At 51.4% G+C, this 14,582-nt stretch overlaps 4 non-coding genes across 4 annotated transcripts; 1 reads left to right on the top strand and 3 right to left on the bottom strand.

Moving 5' to 3' along the window:
* Positions 1 to 830: 830 nt before the first annotated feature.
* On the bottom strand, positions 831 to 903 carry TRNAT-AGU (transfer RNA threonine (anticodon AGU)). The gene has a single exon. It is a non-coding gene; the product is annotated as a tRNA-Thr (tRNA).
* A 2,169-nt stretch (positions 904 to 3,072) lies between these two features.
* TRNAM-CAU (transfer RNA methionine (anticodon CAU)) lies at positions 3,073 to 3,146 on the bottom strand. The gene has a single exon. It is a non-coding gene; the product is annotated as a tRNA-Met (tRNA).
* A 4,536-nt stretch (positions 3,147 to 7,682) lies between these two features.
* On the top strand, positions 7,683 to 7,772 carry TRNAY-GUA (transfer RNA tyrosine (anticodon GUA)). The gene is given in 2 exon segments: positions 7,683 to 7,719; positions 7,737 to 7,772. It is a non-coding gene; the product is annotated as a tRNA-Tyr (tRNA).
* Positions 7,773 to 10,359: 2,587 nt separating this feature from the next.
* On the bottom strand, positions 10,360 to 10,433 carry TRNAT-AGU (transfer RNA threonine (anticodon AGU)). The gene has a single exon. It is a non-coding gene; the product is annotated as a tRNA-Thr (tRNA).
* Positions 10,434 to 14,582: the final 4,149 nt, after the last annotated feature.

Below are 14,582 nucleotides of genomic sequence, written 5' to 3'. Positions count from 1 at the left end.
TGCTACCTCACCTACCTTGTTCCAGAGCCCGTAAGGTCCCTGCAGCAAAAAAACTTCAGGACCAGACTTCAAAGAGGAACTGCTGAGCTACACTTCATCTTCAAGTTTGACACAATCAACTCAGGGTTAAACAAAGACTGTGAATGGCTCGCTAACTAGAAAAGCAGCTTCTCCTCTCTTGGAATTCACACCTCCAGATCAGCTACTAGAAGTGGGCCTCATCCTCCTTGATTGGATCCACCTCGTCATCTCCAGCCTGATCCTGGCCTGCATATTTATACCTGCCTCTGGATATTTCCACTACATGCATCGGACGAAGTGGGTCTTTGCCCATGAAAGCTTATGCTCCTACACTTCAGTTAGTCTACAAGGTGCCACAGGACTCCTCCCCGCTATAACGTCCCTGCGGCTGCCTAAGGCTTCTCTCTGAAAGGGCCACTTGTGGGACTGACACCTGTGGGCCGGCAAGGTCGGAGGTTTAGGATGTGGTGCTCATATCACACACACGCATCTTAAGAGCAAGGCCCTTATTTCAAACCATAACGGGCTCGCTATTCCGACGTCCCTGCAAACCTCATGGCGCGAGGAGTGAGGAGTGAGGGATCGGAATTGTGATTTATTTGGAACTAAGTGCTGGGTAGCCAGCGCCAAAATACAAAATAAGCTATTTCAAAATTGACTTGAAATAAGCTACCCAATTGCATCGCTTATTCTGAGCTATGGGACGCACCCTAGTGAGTTAGAGCCCAGCTCTGCCCCCAGCTTCCTGCCCACCCACAATGAGCTGAGGTGCTGCAAAAGTTCCTTGAAAGGGGAATTTTTCCCATCAGTGGAGAATGTGGGTATCGAACCCACTGCCTCTCGCATACTAAGCGAGCACTCTACCACTTGAGCTAATTCCCCTGCCATAGAAACAAAGCTCCTCTTGGAGGCTCTTCCCTTCTCCACAGGGACGTCTGTCTTCTAGTTCAGCTAGTCAAGGGAAAGGAGAAGGCTCCAACGAGGCTCCTCCTCACACTCGTGCTTGTGACCCTCGTTCTCCCTCTGGCCTCAAGGGCAGATCTCCAGAAGGAGACTCCCTGCAGCAAAGTCTTTGAGGTTTCCTCTGCCCTGCAGCCTGTCCCACCTGGCCATTGTCATGGACTCTCTGTGAGGTCATCACCTCCCAACCTCCTTTAGCCAATAAGCTGAGGGGCTGCAAAAGGCCCTTGTGATGTCACTGCCACACCCACCCCTGCCCTCCAGGGCTAATGTCCTGCCCAGGCAGCCCCTTTGCATGGCTGAGCTGCTCCCAGGGGTGAAAGTGACACATTTCTTACAGGGACTGTTCTATTGGGCACCACCCCATGGGCATAGGGAGGCTCAAGGCAGGAAGTTGGGGGAGGGGTTGTGATAGGACAGTACCTGTAAGAAATTACAGTGTGGAGTGGAGTGTGGGAGGCTCAAGGCAGGGATCTGGGGATTGTGTGTTGGGGGTGGGGCTCAGGACAGGGGTGAGGATGTGGAAGGGTAGAGAAGTCAGGGCACAGGATTAGGGATGTGGGGTGGCTTGGGGCTGGGACTGTGTGTGTGTGTTGAGGGGATCAATGAGACTAGAATATCAGCTCCCTCTGCTCCGGGCTCCCTGAGGCCCTTTAACACACAAGGGCTTTCTCTGCAGCGCACTGAGGAGAGGAACCCCTGAGCCAGAGATGCCGCTTTGCCCAGGTTGGCAGGGACAGAAAGCAGGCCGGGTGCCCAGTAACCCCAGACAGATGTGCACATCTGCATGAGAGCAGCAGCTGTTGAGGGACTCTAGAAATCTCCCCCTAGATCTAATTCCCCACGTGCCAGGCACCAGTCAAAGCCAGGGCTCCGGAGTCTCAAGCAGAGCACTGCGGGGGCGGGAGGAGGGGGCGGATTCATGTCTATTTGAGGCAGGTTCCTCACTCCCATGTCCCAGACACGTACTGTGGCACAAAGACCAACGGTCCCTTCACAAAGTGTGTCACAGGGATAAGCGTTAGCCCGGGAACAAGCATCGCCCTGCAAAGGAGACACCCCTGGTCTGGAGCCAACAAGCCTAGGAGCCGCCCAGCTCAGGATCCCCAAGGGCACTGACACAGACTCCCTGGCACAGGATAATCCCAAGCCTCAGTTCTGCCGGCCGGCAGTTTCCTCTCTTTTGCTTCTTGTCAGCTCCCTGCAAAACACCCCACAAGGGCGACTGTGGATAAACCCAGCTGTGCTGTAGAGCGGCTGTTAGGTGGGGAAAGAGAGGTGCTCCTGCCGCCTCCCCGAGCAACTCACATATGTAAGAAAACTGCATTTGAGGTATTTGTATGGGTGTCAGGACTGCAGAGTGGTGTAAGGTGCCAGACTCAAGGACCTGTCTTTCCTTAAGTTGGGTGTTCTGGTCTCCAAATGGAGCTGTGGGTTCCAATCCTACTCCTGACACATCCTCTGTTTTATATTTAGAGAGGTGACCTCATTTCCCCATCTCCCCTGACGTTGTAGGAGCCCTTCCTCAGCATTTCTCTGAGGCTGCATCTACACAGCAGCGTTCCTTGGCATAACGGCCATTACACTGCAATAACAATGGGAGCGTCTACACAGCAATTCCATTATTCCGACGTCTGTAACGCTCCATCCAGACCCTTGGTCTGAGGAGCCAGGAGGTTTCCAGGCTGCAGACAGACAAGCCCACAGGCAAAGACAAAGCAAAGTTCCAGCCACTTCCTGGGAGCGGGAGACTCCAACCTAAACCCTGAGACCAAGGGGTTTACAAGCCAGATAATCAAAGTTTGCTCCATTTCTCCCTTCCACAACCCTGCAGAACCTCAAAGGCAACTCCACAGTCCCAGCATGAGGGTGTGTGGTGTTTGCTCTCCTGTCCCAGCAATTGCAGCAAGAGCCCTGCCTTGACAGGGCCAGTCACAGCAGCCTCTGCACCCGCTCCAGGCTTCTGGTTTCCTTCTTCCCAATGCTCCTCCCCAATCTGCCTTTTCCTGAACCAGCAGTTCCATGGGTGGCCAGGGGAGGCCTCTTCTGTGTCCCAGAAGGGCATAAGTAAATGTGAGCAAGGTTACAGCAAGGCACCACTGGGACTTGAACCCAGGATCTCCTGTTTATGAGGCAGGTGCTTTAGCCAACTAAGCCATGGTGCCTGCCCCCAAACATCTTTTTAAAATGGCTCTTTATGTTTCCAGACAACACTTTTGACTCCCAAAGTGCAGCCGTTCCCCACTTCCCTCCAGCCATCGAGCCCAGGCAGTGTCATGCCTCCTGGGCACAGAAAGCTACAGCTCCGTGGGCAGGGGGCTTTGGCTTCCTTGCCCATGGGATGCTGTTGCAGGAAGGGCTGCTCAGCAGGGTTGGGGTTCACCTGTCGAGGAAGGGAAGAGTATTTGGGTGCAGACTGGCTAACCTAGTGAGGAGGCTTTAAACTAGGTTTGATGGGGGCAGGTGCCCAAAGCCCACAGGTAAGTGAACAACATGGACACCTGGGGGATGGGCCAGAAATGGGAGAGAGCAGGGGCTGTAACCGCAGAGATAAAGGAGGGATGCGAGACCACTGGGAAGCAAAATCTAATCTGTGTCTTAGATGCTGGTACAGACACACAGGACTATGGGTAATAAGCAGGAAGAAGTTGGTATCACAGGGACGTGGTGGGATAATACACTTTATTGGAATATTGGCACAGAAGGGTTCAGCTTGCTTGGGAAGGACTGGCAGGAAAAAGGGAGGAGGAGTTTCCTTATCTATGAAACATGCGAACACTTGGCCTGAGACAGAGATGGACACAGGAGCAGACTTCTCAGGAGTCTCTGGGTTAGGTTAAAGGGGTAAAACCCCAGGGTGATGTCTCTTAGGGTACGTCTAGACTACCGCGTTTTGTCGACGGAAGTTTTGTCGACAGATACTGTCGACAAAACTTCCGTCGACAAAGAGCGTCCAGACACATTGAGTTCTGTCGACAAAGCAAGCTGCTTTGTCGACAGAACTCCGTAGTCTGGACCCAACGTTACAGGCAATAATACCTTCTGTCGACAGAGTTCTGTCGACAGAAGGTGTTATGCCTCGTAAAATGAGGTATACCAGCGTCGACAAAACTGCTGAGTTCTGTCGACGTTCTGTCGACAGAACTCAGCAGTAGTGTAGACGCTGGTATAGTTTTGTCGACAAAAGTCCACTTTTGTCGACAAAACTAGGTAGTCTAGACACACCCCAAGCGTCTATTCCAGACACCTCCCCAGGCAGAAGAGGTGCGTGAGGCTTTTTAAACAATTAACAAAATCATCCAAAGCGCAGTTGGTTTCACACACACTCAGCCTCACCCACAGCTGGGAGGCAGTTTGCAGTGAGCTGAAAAGAAACTGCCTGGTAGAACCAAGGCTGAGGATGCTTCTGGGTCCAGATGTGCAAACAGCTGGCAGCCAAGTGCTAGTCTGTTCCTGCCCTCCCCAGGCAAGTGAATCCCCTCCTCTGGGTGTTACAGGCTGGATTTTGCCTGTCTGGCTTTTAGCCAGGGAACTTTTCTATGCCCGGCAAACATGACACCCACTGCACTGTAGAAACCAGTCCACTGCCTTTTGCAAAGAGGCCGCTAGAAGCATTTAGCCCCCTTGTTGTCTCTGCCTATAAAACAAAGGAAAAAGACCACTTCTTCTACTGGAGAATGTGGGCATCACATTCAAAGCAAGTGCTCTACCACTTGAGCTAATTCCCCTGCCTTTGAGCAAGTTCCTTGTCCCACCCACCTTGTTCCAGAGCCCACAACGTCCCTTCTGATAAACCCTCATATAAAACTCAGCAAATCTCCAGAGAAGTTGCGGTTCCCTTTACAAGACTCTGCACAGCTCAGTTCCAATCAGCCGGTCTTCCCTAGAGCCCGGAACATCGACCGCGGCAGCGTCGCTCTTATGCCCAGTGTAGACACGGCCTGAGAGTGTCACAAACCAGCCCAAGACACATTCCTGGCTAGGACCAGGCACAGTCTGGGCTCAGTGAGGGTCCGTCCTGCCTGAGACGTGTGTGACACAAAAGCCTCCTGTTCCCTGCCCAGTTCCCAACACTGGCTGCAGACCCAGTGATATTTGGTGCCTTGGCTGCTGTCCCTGCTGGCAGGGAGCTGTCCCGCAGCTGCAGTTCATCCACCTCCTGGAGAGGCAGCAGCTCTGTGACGGGGAGAAGTGCTGGGTGTATGTGGGGGGGATGTTCAAGGGGGGAGAAGCTGGGGCATTTCCCTGCATGTGTAAAAACCATCACTGCCGGCTCAGGCTGGGCCGGTGTTTGGAGCATCCCACCAGGGAAAAACTGAAACTGCATCAGGAGATAAGGAGTCAGGGTCTCTCCTGGCGAGCTATAGGGCTTGGGGTTCCTCCACTCCTCTCCAACAGGAAATATAGGACCAGGGGTCCCTCCACTTCTCCCCAGCAGGAGCTATGGGGCCAGGGGACCCTTCATCCCCTAACCTGAATTGGCAGGTGCCATGGGGGCTCACACACACACAGGTGCCCTCAATATTGGTGCCCAGGACAAAACTTGCTCCACTCCTGGAACAGGAACAGCGACTAGCAGTGAGGCCCCTCCCTGGCAGCACCGTGTCAGACGGTTTCTTCTTGGCCTGGTGCCTCCTGAATGCTGGGAGCAGCTGCCTGGCCCGAGGGGCTGCAGTTCCCTGGAGAGAGGGGCTGGGACCGGTGGCTGCAGGAAAACCCTTCTGCTGTGTCTGTGGCTGAGCGGCACAAAGGAAGATACAAGATCCCTGCGGGGGGGTCTTTGCCGGATGAACGTGCCTGAGGAAAGACGCTGGAAGCGCAACAGACACACAAAAGGGGACGAGGGACAGTTTGAGTCACACACACGGCAGGTGGCGCAGCTCAGTCAGGGACCTTATCCACTCACAGAGCTTCACAGCTTCTCCACCCCCCAAACCCCACCAGGCAAACTGCCCCATGGCCCTCGCCTGCACCATGCTCAGGGCCTGGGGATTTTCTGTCCGTTTGCCAGACCAAATAACTAGCCCCACCCCCCGGAGTCTCTTCCTCTCATGGGCCTTCTCATCCTCAGGCTCCGCTTTGTCTCCAGCCACCTCCCTCTGTCTGTCACTCCTCCGCCTTCTAGAGCAAAAAGTGCCCCTTCTCTCTGACTTTGAATACCTGGGCTTTTAGCACCCAGATCTACCCTAACACCAGTGCTCACTAGGGAGGGGTCTGGACAGTTTCTGTAGAGAAAGAGACAGCCCCTGTGGAGCATTCTTGTCAACTCTCTAAGAGCACACTATTTTTTGTCAGAGCCAACTGTCACCCCACACAGAACTTGAACCTACAATCCCTGGTTTAGCAGGCCAGTGCTTTTCCCATTAGGTTACTAGTGCACCAAGAAAACACTGCCAGAGACAGAAATTCACCTTTCTAAATGTCCCTTCTTCAACTTTTGCTCCTGATTAAGCCCCTCTGAAAATCAGCTTTCCATGGTTATCGGTAGCTGGATCCGAGTCATGGGCCTTGACATCTCATCTCCCTCCCGAAACCAGGGAAGTGTCTCCCACTGCTGCAGCCTCATCAGGGAATGGGCTGGGCTGGGGAATGGCTGGTTGTTACTGAAGGGGAAGGATAAAATGCAGCCACATTTCTGAGGGGGCAGGACGCCCGCCTGGTGATTCCCTGGGGGAGCTCTGCAATGTGACCCTGACTCCCAAGGCAGCAAGTGCAGAATCCCCCTTGATGAGCACAAGAGGTTCCAACTGGCCTGGATCAGGCTGGACAGGCCCACTGCTAGAGTGTCATAGCCAGACATTAGAGTTACAGGCACATCTCTTGCACCTAGAGAGCTCCTGTCACTCCCATAATGGGACAGGCGCAGGGGCAGGTCCAGCCTGTTCTATAAGAGCCTCACTGGAAATCAAAGAATAGCTGAAAGTAACTGTGGTGGGATTTGAACCCACAGCTTTCAAATGATTGGCCTGGCCCATATCAAGCACCACTACTTAGACGACCAGCACACTTGCCATTGGGCCACACAGACCTGATGAGCAGATAAAGCCTCATCTTCGCTCTCGACTTTGCAGCAGGGCAATTGCTGGGGTAGAAGAAAGGGAAAAGCTGAGCCAGAGGAACACACGCTCCCCCTCCCACACTCCGACCCCCCCATACCCAACCCCCTGCCCAGAGTGTCAGCTGTGCCTTAAACCTGGTTTCAGAGAGAAGAGGCCAATGCAAAGAGCCCCATGGCAGAGAGGGAGTCAGCACGTCGGTGGGCTTTACAGCTAATTGCTGCTGCTCTTGAGTCTGGCTGCAGAAGAAGGCTTTAGTTTACACCTGCTGAATAGCGACAGGCCTTCCAATAGGGTTACAGAAAAACCACATTGTTACAGATGACCTTTCCAGGCCAAAGATAGAAGGAAACCCTCAGGGGTGTTTCTAGACCAAGGTTCATTCAAGTGGTTTGTTTTTTTGTGGACCTGACCCTTCCACACCCCTAGAGACTCTGGAACAAAGAAGACACACGAGAAGAACCCAACTTTCTTCCTTTTGCTGTGACATGGATGGATCTAGCTCAGGTTTCACTCAAGGGGTCTGTCTGCATGTGAAGTACCTGTGACAGCCCCTGTGCTCCTCTGCCCCTCATCAGCAATGCCATCTACTTGGGGGAGACTTGCAGAAAGGACAACCTGGACAAAGAAGTAGTACTCAGGCACCCTTTGATAGCTCAGCTGGCAGAGCGGAGGACTGTAGTGTATGTGTGGCAAGTGATCCTTAGGTCGCTGGTTCAACTCTGGCTCAAAGGAGCTGTTCTTTTCCCTCCAGCCTGGCCTTAGCAGAAGACAACCAAGGTGGTTACCTTGGGTCCATGTCTTCAGAACCCTGCACTGCAATTGACAAAATAATGGTGGGGAGGAGCTGCCAATCACGTTTCTTGGGCTGTGCAGGTTCTGTCCACACACAAAAGTTCTTTTGGAACAATGGCCGTTATTCCACAACAACAATGCAAGAGTCTACACAGCAATTCCGTCATTTTGAAATAATTCTGAAGTATCAGACGGCTTATTCCGACTTCTGCAAACCTCATTCTACGCCTATTCCAAATTAGCTATTTCAAAATAAGGTCTGTGTAGATGCGCCACTAGTTTGAACTAGCCCCTTCTTGTGGACATACTAACTTATTCTTCTGAGACAGGTTGTCTACACTGGGGAGCCTGCCTCGGACTGTTCTGAGGTTTCCCTGCAGTGTAGATGTGCTAGTTCGAAATAAACTATTTTGGAATCACTATGGCTACGTCTACACTGGCCCCTTTTCCGGAAGGGGCATGTAAATTTCACTAGTCGTCGTAGGGAAATCCGCGGGGGATTTAAATATCCCCCGCGGCATTTAAATAAAAATGTCCGCCGCTTTTTTCCGGCTTTTAAAAAAGCCGGAAAAGAGCGTCTACACTGGCCCCGATCCTCCGGAAAAAGTGCCCTTTTCCGGAGGGTCTTATTCCTACTTCAAAAAGGGCACTTTTTCCGGAGGATCGGGGCCAGTGTAGACGCTCTTTTCCGGCTTTTTTAAAAGCCGGAAAAAAGCGGCGGACATTTTTATTTAAATGCCGCGGGGGATATTTAAATCCCCCGCGGATTTCCCTACGACGACTAGTGAAATTTACATGCCCCTTCCGGAAAAGGGGCCAGTGTAGACGTAGCCTATGTGTAGTCATAGCCAGAGGGATAAAGCAGCAGGAGGAAAGCCAGGAGTGCAGAGGCCAGCCAGAAAACTGAGTGTCCCCAATGTCCATGAAGAGGTCAGTGTGTAGGGCCCATGGTGTAAGGGGCAGCACTCAGGACTTTGAATCCTGCAATCTGAGTTCAAGTCTCAGTGGGACCTGCTGGTTTGAGCTTGTTATTGTGAGGTTTTTTCACATTGCACAGCTATGTCTATACTGCAGGCTTTTTGTGCAAGAATTGCCATTCTTGTGCAAAAACTAGCCGAGTGTTTACCCTGCATGTGCATTCTTGCACAAGAAAATGTGCAGTAAACCATTGGAAAAGAGGGCTTCTTGCACAAGAAGGCAGTGTGCACAGGCAAGAGGGATTTCTTGTACCTAAAACAGCCATTAGAGCTTTCTTGCACAAGAGAGTGTCCACAGATGCTTTTTATCAGGAGATAAACCATTTCATAGAGCTGAAAGGAACTTCAAGAGGTCATCTAGTCCAGTCCCCACGCTCATGGCAGGGCTAAGAGCCATCCCTGACAGGTTTGTCTCAGATGTCTCTAAATGGCCCTTTCAAAGATTAAACTCATAACCCTGGGTTTAACAGGCCAAGGCTCAAACCACTGAACTATTTCACCTTCTTGGACCAAACTGCATGGCAGCGTGGATGTGCTCTTGAGCAAGAACTCGTGCCGAGAACAGTGCTCCCTGTGCACTGGCCTTTTATCTGGGTGCTGGCAGGGGGGTGAGAGGTGGCAGGTACCGATGGGTAACAGGTTCAAAGGCGCATACAGAGAAGCCAGCTACTGCATCTCTGCAAGTGACCTCACTTTACACACCTCAGCTTTTCAGAAACACTCTCCTCCTGACTGCGCCTAACACCAGTGTTAGCTACTGAGGGGTCCTGTCTGGGGGGAAATGGCAGTTCCAGGGGACACTTGTCTAGTGTTCAAACATCTCACAGATAACATGGCAAGAAGGAAGCCAGAAAGACTTGCACCTACTAGGAAACATCACAACTACCACCTTCAATGGGACTTGAACCCACAATCCTATCATTAGGACACCAATGCATTGTCCATTAGGCCACAGTAGTGGCACTAAAATGACAGAAATTCCCTCTTCCAAATACACATTCCTCGACTTTTAGATGGCAGATTCGAGCTGTTGGAAGGAGCCAGAAACACAGGAAGGGCTGAAAATCAGCTCTCAGGAGGCACCTCCAGCTGCCCCCAGAGTGTGGGTCACCCCACACTAGCCATGGGCGAAACTCAACACCTTGACATCTCGTCTCCCACCCAAAGCCAGGGGCTTGTCTCCCACAGCTGCAGCCTCAGCAGGGAGCCGCACTGGTGCTCACGTTGCTCCTGGGGAAAGGAGCGGGTCCCACAGGGGCTGGAGCTGGCGGGAAATGGGCAGTTGTCACTGATGGGGAAGTATAAAATGCAGCCACATTGCTGAGGGCAGGGAGAGCAGCTGGTGCTGCGCTGGTGGCACCGTGGGACATCCCTGGGGGAGCTCTCCAATGTGACCCTGGCTCCCAAAGAAGCAAGTGCAGAATCCCCCTCGATGAGCACAAGAGACTCTGACCAGACTGGTCTGAATCCCACTGAAGGGCTCAAGTGCCCCAGTGCTGGAGTGTCAGAGGCCAGAAAGACACAGGAAAAAGTAAACAAACTTCACCACAAGGCACCACTGGGAGTTGAACCCAGGATCTCCTGTTTACTAGACAGGTGCTTTAGCCAGCTAAGCCATGGTGCCTTCCTGCATGTTCCTGGTGAAACTGTTCTACTCTATGGTCCCAGATAACACCTTTGCCTCCCAAAGTGCAGCCATTCCCCATTTCCCTCCAGCCCTGGCAGTGTCTGGCTCTCTAGGCACAGAAGGCTACAGCTCAGCGGGCAGAGGCTCTGACATGCACATCTCCCCCAGCTGCTTGGCCTGGGGAGTTGGCCTTGAGCTTTAGCACCGCTGAGGGGAGGGAGAAGTGCAGCAAACATTGATTGTCAGAATTGTAAACCCCTGGCTCTCAGGGTTTGGGCTGGAGACCCAGGTGGGGGCCCGGCCTCCTGCAGGTTGGTCCTTTCCTGAGGGCACAGAATTAATCATAGAATCATAGGACTGGAAGGGACCTCGAGAGGTCATCAAGTCCAGCCCCCTGCCCTCAAGGCAGGATCAAGCTCCATCTACACCATCCCTGACAGATGTCTATCTAACCTGTTCTTAAATATCTCCAGAGAGGGAGATTCCACCACCTCCCTTGGCAATTTATTCCAATATTTGACCACCCTGACAGTTAGGAATTTTTTCCTAATGTCCAATCTAAACCTCCCCTGCTGCACTTTAAGCCCATTACTCCTTGTCCTGTCCTCAGAAACCAAGAGGAACAAATTTTCTCCTTCCTCCTTGTGACACCCTTTTAGATATTTGAAAACCGCTATCATGTCCCCCCTTAATCTTCTTTTTTCCAAACTAAACAAGCCCAGTTCATGAAGCCTGGCTTCATAGGTCATGTTCTCTAAACCTTTAATCATTCTTGTCGCTCTTCTCTGTACCCTTTCCAATTTCTCCACATCTTTCTTGAAATGTGGCGCCCAGAACTGGACACAGTACTCCAGCTGAGGCCTAACTAGTGCAGAGTAGAGCGGCAGAATGACTTCACGAGTTTTGCTTACAACACACCTGTTGATATAACCTAGAATCATATTTGCTTTTTTTGCAACAGCATCACACTGTTGACTCATATTCAACTTGTGGTCCACTATGACCCCTAGATCCCTTTCCGCCATGCTCCTTCCTAGACAGTCGCTTCCCATCTTGTATGTATGGAACTGATTGTTCCTTCCTAAGTGGAGCACTTTGCATTTCTCTTTATTAAACCTCATCCTGTTTACCTCTGACCATTTCTCTAACTTGCTAAGGTCATTTTGAATTATGCCCCTATCCTCCAAAGAAGTTGCAACCCCACCCAGTTTGATATCATCTGCAAACTTAATAAGCGTACTCTCTATCCCAATATCTACATAATTGATGAAGATATTGAACAGTACGGGTCCCAAAACAGACCCTTGAGGAAATCCACTTGTTATTCCTTTCCAGCAGGATTTAGAACCGTTAACAACAACTCTCTGACTACGGTTATCCAGCCAATTATGCACCCACCTTATCGTGGCCCTATCTAAGTTATATTTGCCTAGTTTATCAATAAGAATATCATGCGAGACCGTATCAAATGCCTTACTAAAGTCTAGGTATATGACATCCACCGCTTCTCCCTTATCCACAAGGCTCGTTATCTTATCAAAGAAAGCTATCAGATTAGTTTGGCATGACTTGTTCTTTACAAACCCATGCTGGCTATTCCCTATCACTTTATTACCTTCCAAGTGTTTGCATATGATTTCCTTAATTACCTGCTCCATTATCTTCCCTGGGACAGACGTTAAACTGACCGGTCTATAGTTTCCTGGGTTGTTCTTATTCCCCTTTTTATAGATGGGCACAATATTTGCCCTTTTCCAGTATTCTGGAATCTCCCCTGTCTGCCATGATTTTTCAAAGATAGAGAAGTTACTCACCCTGTGAAGTAACGATTGTTCTTCGAGATGTGCCCCGTGGGTGCTCCACTCTAGGTGTCGGGTCCCGTCCCGGCGCCGCAGCTCGGAGACTTTTCATAGCCGTGCTCCCGCCGGCTCGCGCATGCGTGATTCACCAGGATAGCGTTCGCGCCTTTGATCAGCCGCGCGCGAGCCGGCAACCGTCCGTTCCTCTCATCCGCTCATCTGAAAGAGACAACAAGAAGAGAAATTTTCCCGGAGCGGGGAGGAAGGGCGGGTCGTGGAGCACCCACGGGGCACATCTCGAAGAACAATCGTTACTTCACAGGGTGAGTAACTTCTCTTTCTTCTTCGAGTGGCCCCGTGGGTGCTCCACTCTAGGTGACTTCAGAGCAGTACATAGAGCAGAATCACAGCGCTCCGGAACCAAGGCTATTAGCACGGTTTAGTACTGCTGTAGCCACGGAGAAATCTGAAGCAAAGTGTTCTACTATAGCGTAATGTTTTATAAAAGTTTCATATGAAGACCATGTTGCTGCTCTACAAATGTCGCGAAATGACACTCCACTGAGGAAGGCCGTAGTGGCAGCCACTGCCCTAGTTGAATGAGCTTTAGGGCGAGAGGGGAGAGGCTTCCCTCGCAGCGAATAACACATCGATATACATAAGACTATGAGCTTAGAAATGCGCTGAGACGTTAGGGGCTGTCCTTTCGAGTGGCCCGCTATCGCAACCAACAGACGGTCTGTTTTCCTAAAGCCCCGTGTTCTGTCGATGTAGAACGCCAATGCCCTTCTCACGTCTAGAGTATGTAAGAGCGCTGCTTGAGTTGAGGTATGAGGTTTCGGAAAGAAGCACGGTAAGACCACCGGTTCATTTATGTGGAATTCAGAAGACACCTTCAGAATAAAAGCTGGGTGGGTCCTCAAGGTTACTGCTTCTTTCGAGAAAACTGTGTATGGCGGAGAGGCCATGAAGGCTGCTATCTCACTCACTCTGCGAGCTGAGGTGAGGGCTAGGAGAAAAACCAGTTTGAGCGTAAGTAAGTGTAGTGTTACTGTTGCTAAGGGCTCGAAAGGGGGACGAGTCAAAGTCTGTAGGACCAGGTCCAGATTCCATGCGGGGGGGGGAGGTCTCCGCGGGGGATGGAGATTCAAGAGCCCCTTCAGAAATCTCTTCGTAGTGGGGTGAGCAAACAACGAACTATCACCAACCCTATGATGGAATGCATTAATTGCTGCCAGATGCACCCGTAGCGATGCAATTGTCAAACCGTTGTCATGAAGTTGCAAGAGATAGTCCAGTAGGCAAGGTAAAGGGGCAGAACGCGAGTCCACTTTATTGTCTGCACACCAGGTTTGGAACTTTGCCCACTTAGCTGTGTAAGCAATACGAGTAGATTGTTTCCGGCTATGCATCAACACTTGCTTGACTCGTTGGGAGCAGGATTGCTCGGAATCGGTAAACCAGTCAGCATCCACGCAGTGAGGTGTAGGATCTCCGGTCGTGGGTGACTGAGGAATCCGTTGTCCTGGGTCAACAGATTCGGAAGGGAAGGTAGAGGATATGGGACTCTCACTGACATCTGGTGAAGCGTTGAGAACCAAGGCTGGCGAGCCCATGCTGGCGCGAGAAGAATTACCCGAGCTTTGTCTACGTTGATCTTTTCGAGAACTCTGGGAATTAACACTACTGGTGGGAAAGCATACAGTAACGACGTCCCCCAATGGAGCAGGAAGGCGTCCCCCAGCGAATGACGTCCTATTCCGGCTCTTGAACAATAATTGGGACATTTCGAATTGAGTTCTGTCGCAAACAGGTCTATCGCTGGAAATCCCCACCGACCGAAGATGCGATTCAGTATGTCCGAGCGAATCTCCCACTCGTGGTCGTGTGGAAAGCGCCTGCTGAGAGAATCCGCTACTACATTGTCGGTACCCGGCAGGTAGGAAGCTGTTAGAACAGTGTTGTTGGTAATACACCAATTCCATAAACGGATGCTCTCCGTGCAAAGAGAACGGGATCGCGCCCCTCCTTGCTTGTTTATATAAAACATAGTCGCCATGTTGTCTGTTAAAATCCTTGTGGTTGTATTTCGAATGCGTGACTGAAAATGCCTGCACGCGTGTCGCACCGCTCTCAATTCTAGCACATTGATGTGCAAAAGCATTTCTCTTGTCGACCATCGTCCCTGGACCGTGAGATTGCCCATGTGGGCTCCCCAGCCTATGAGGGAGGCATCTGTCGTTATTTGTACAGTAGGTTGGGGACGATGAAATGGAACGCCCATGAGGAGATTGGTCGGGTTGACCCACCACTGGAGGGATTCCCGGACATACTGCGGCACCACTAG

The sequence above is a fragment of the Pelodiscus sinensis genome, chromosome 26 (genome assembly GCF_049634645.1).
Source record: "Pelodiscus sinensis isolate JC-2024 chromosome 26, ASM4963464v1, whole genome shotgun sequence".
Taxonomy (NCBI): Eukaryota; Metazoa; Chordata; order Testudines; family Trionychidae; genus Pelodiscus; species Pelodiscus sinensis.
The sequence above is the reverse complement of the archived record's forward strand: the minus strand, read 5'-3'. Positions and strand labels throughout refer to the sequence as shown.